General features: G+C 42.2%; 1 pseudogene across 1 annotated transcript; it reads right to left on the bottom strand.

The window, feature by feature from the left end:
* Positions 1–766: 766 nt before the first annotated feature.
* Positions 767–2,369, bottom strand: LOC310637670 (annotated as a pseudogene). Its single transcript has 2 exons — positions 2,274–2,369; positions 767–1,261 (listed from the first exon to the last, which is right to left on the bottom strand). The product of its transcript is annotated as an uncharacterized misc_RNA (transcript).
* Between the last annotated feature and the right edge of the window lie 1,771 nt (positions 2,370–4,140).

Here is a 4,140-nt window from a genome sequence, read left to right as displayed (position 1 = left end):
GTCTTCTAGTAAGTTGGGCTGATAACAAGTTGTAAAGATGATCCTGAGGCTATCCAGAAGCTATTAAGGGGTTTATGGCTTAAAAATAGTGCCCTAAATTGTACTCAGAACTGAATCAGTACCAGTTCAGCATCCATAGTAATATTACATGCTTAGACTATTAGCCCTATGGATACAGTATAAATTTTAATAAACATGTCTGACATATTCAAAAATATAATTTAACTTTGTGTTAAACTCATTTTCAATCAAAATAATTTCACATTTTTAAGGTGACCTTTTCCTTGTTCATAAGAACAAAATATTCTGGTTAATTATTTCAACATTTGTATACAGTACATTTCATAAATTTTTTTGCTTCTTATAGAAGTACGTTATCAGCTCAGGAACCTCAAATCAGTGGTGGGATTCAGGTGGTTCACACTGTTTCGCCAGAACCGTTACCAAATTTTTTGTTGAGTTCGGCAAACCGATTTGAAAGGCCTGACTGGTTTGTAAGTCTTTCCCCTTTTCTTGGAAATGACTTCATTCCCCCCCCCCCCCGCAACCCAAACTTCTTAGCTTCTCTTTCAGGAACTGCAAGATTTGTGCTGGCGTGACCAGTTCCTTTTTCTGCATGCAGCCACCGCATCACAGTTCCAGGGAGCACCCTCTACAGCCAGCCATCGCTTGGCTTTTGTCTGGCCTTCTTCCCGAGTCACCAGAGTGTCTCTTGCCTATACTTGCAGGGGGAAGTATAGAGTATAGAGTCCCTGGCAGGGGCACTTTACAAGTCTACCATAGCCCTCACCTTTACACTCAGCACACTGTCGCCTAACCTGCAGTTCTCTTTGGGCTCCTTGGCACCTTTGGTAGAGAACAGTCCTGCAGGATTTGGCCAAGCTTGGAAAGGGCCCTTCTTGCTCTGTGGGCTGCCACTCACCTTCCACCTTTGCCAACTTCGCCTTCTTGCTAGGCACCAGGTCAGCTTCAGTGGCGCCAATCTTGCCTAGACTGTCTTGCTGACTGACAGAGACCCCGAGACACTCTGGCTCCATGCTATCAGGGTAAAGGAATGCGTGGGCAAGCTGCTGCCAGGCTCCTCCTGGGTTGCCATTGGTTCTGGATCCAGACTGCTGCAGAGCTGTGGTGTGGGTGGAGGCTCCTCCTGTTGGACTGGGGGAAAGAGGATTGCTGGAGGATCCTCCAGATGCTGTGGGTGCAGCTGTGGCCCAGGAAAATTTTCCACACTTCCTCCGCCAATCTCGTCCTCTTCCTCCAGCTACAGGCCTCAAGGCTTGTCACAGAGATAGCATCGCTGCCACCGCTTGTCGCAGGAGGCCAGGAGGCTTGTCGTGTGGCATGACAAGCCACATGGCCTCCTGCTGCAAGCAGTGGCATCAGTGCAAGTGGCGCAAAGAGCCACGTGGTGATATCTTGCCACGAGCAGCGGCAGCAGCGTGATTGTTGTGACAAGCCTCGAGGCCTGCAGCTGGAGGAAGAGGACGAGATGGGTGGAGGAAGTGTGGAAAATTTTCCTAGGCCCGTAAGGACCTAATAGGAGCCCTTTGAACTTATTGAAGCTGAATATTCTGACTTTGTAAAAAAAAAACACCCTACTTGGAACTGCCTATATACTCAGGTGCTATCTTAATAGCTCTTAGATCCTTGGTTAGGACTTGAACTGTTAGGTTTTTACCAGTCCCAGACTGTGAATTGAATTGAAGGTTAAATTAATACTACTACTACTACTACTACTACTACTACTACTACTAATAATAATAATAATAATAATAATAATAATAATAATAATAATAATAATAAACAAGAATTACATATAATAAAGTGAAATGTGCAAAATCATTCTTGGCCTAATTATTCAGCAAAGAATAGACAAGTAATAGTGGAGCAAAGCTGTGAGCCATCATCACCTTTCTACAAAAACACCTTCAGAACAAAGGCCTGACCCTTCCTTTCATTGTTCAGTTTGAGCTCTCCTAATTGCCCTAGTAGCAAAACAGGCACTCCTGAAAATTGTTCCCATTTTTCCTTCTCTCTCTCTTTCACACACACTTACACTTTCCTCACTGAATATTTACTGCATGGTTCCTGTCGTTATTTAGTCATTTCTCTTGCAACTGTGACAGCTCACACAGTCCTTCTATGATGTGAATAATGTAATGACTGAACGAGAAGGAAAAGGGAAAAAAAAAGGATCCCACCAAAACATGTGGCTTCATTTGTTAAACTCACAGGGTTTTGGTGCGTGAAAGGGAAAGTGTTGGTTCACCGACTTTTTCTTCCTCTGAGGGCTGTATGATGTACGACAGTACGATGGATCCAGCTAGAAGAGTATTAAGATCTGACTCTAGAAGGACTAGTTCATACATGACTGATAACCACTAGATGAGTTAAATTATGATGTTTGTGTGTTTAGGTTTGTGAGTGAACAAGGCCATCCAAAATAAGTTCCAGAGCACTTTTCAACTGAGACAATCCATTCTGTGTCAGTTGTTTTTGAAAGCTGTGCACATTCCTGACTATTTATTTGTATAAATAGAAGTTATCCTCAGGGTATATTCCCATCAATTGTGTGCCCTGTGCAACAAATATGTGTCCAAAATGCCATTTCCTTAGTGCTGTTTTAATGAAAGTAGTTACTTAGGACTTCTTCTTTTTTTGTGGAAGAGGGACAGCATATCCTTGATTTTCCTTTTTTGTTATTACAACAGCCAACTCAATATGGTAAAATGAAGGAAAAAGACTTCCAACATGGATCTTTATCACATACCCATATCAGAGTATCTCATTTAATCATCCACAGAAGATTTCTAACTGTATATTGATACCCTGGAAGGAAAAAAATGCATATATTTTTATTTATTTATTTATTTATTTTAATTCCATTTATATCCCGCCCTTCTCCGAAGACTCAGGGCAGCTTACAAGCTTAGCAGTAGCCTTCATTCTATGTTAATGCCTGCTTATTAGGGCTTTCACACACACCCCCAAGCGGCATTATTACAAAGTCAGCTTAATTGCCCCCAACAATCTGGGTCCTCATTTTACCTACCTTGGAAGGATGGAAGGCTGAGTCAACTTTGAGCCTGGTGGGATGCGAACCTGCACTAATGGCAGGCAGCTGGTGTTACTTAACGAGGCATTAGCCCACTGCTCCATGTGTTCGTAAAATCCATTGATAATTGCTCAAAATGCAGAACAATTACTGGACTTAAAAAAGAATGTCATCCAAAATAATCAGAATATAACTTCAGAACAATAATGCAACTGAAACCTAGGGAAATTATGAGCTTGTTTGTGTGTGTGTGTGTGTGTGTGTGTGTGTGTGTGTGTGTGTGTGTGTGTTATATCTACAGGAATATGTCCTGGGGATAGAAGGGGGATCAACAGCATAAGAATGACAAGTACCTCCAGATGATCAACACCCCTTGTAATATGCCTCACATGAACATAAAAGAGTAATCATTGATTGCCCACAGTTCTGCCTGCCAGTTTGACTGCTGAACATGTCCTCTTCCTTGGATGCCCCTGAAACTAAACATGTATCTTTCTCCTGAAAAAATTCTGATCTGCGGTTCTGTAATTCAGAGAAATTCATCCATCCATCCATTCATTCATTCCAGGCTGCAAACTTTAAAATGATGGGACAGAGTTTGATTCAGGAAAGTATCTTAGGCCAAACCCCCTTTGTTTACATAATTACATAATAAGAACCCAGGCTGAAAAACAGAGCAGAGCGAGCAATGAGAGGAACAAGGGGGGGGGGGGGAACAGAAGAACTGTTTTCTTTATCAGGCTTGGAACCTATTCTTATATTGACTCCCCTAATCTAAAGCAGAGCAGCCTGGAAAATAATGTCCAGAAATCAGAGAGCAGAAGCTAAGTGGTTCAGAGTTTGATCCTACCCACAGAGTCACCCAACTGCATCACCAACAGAATGGTCAGTGAAGCCTGTTGGATTGTATCCAAGGTAAAACTTGTGTTGGAATAAGACGGAAAACACTATTTTGCAACAATAGTGACTCCATACCTTGTGTAAGTTGGGAACTCAGATGAAGGTAGCATTATAAGGATACAGCAGGAGAAAAAAAAGGTCATCAAGGGAGTATTTTGCTACACTTAGGTGCAAGTGAGGACTCT

Source organism: Vipera ursinii (genome assembly GCF_947247035.1).
Source record: "Vipera ursinii genome assembly, chromosome: 3".
NCBI classification, from domain to species: domain Eukaryota; kingdom Metazoa; phylum Chordata; class Lepidosauria; order Squamata; family Viperidae; genus Vipera; species Vipera ursinii.
The sequence above is the reverse complement of the archived record's forward strand: the minus strand, read 5'-3'. Positions and strand labels throughout refer to the sequence as shown.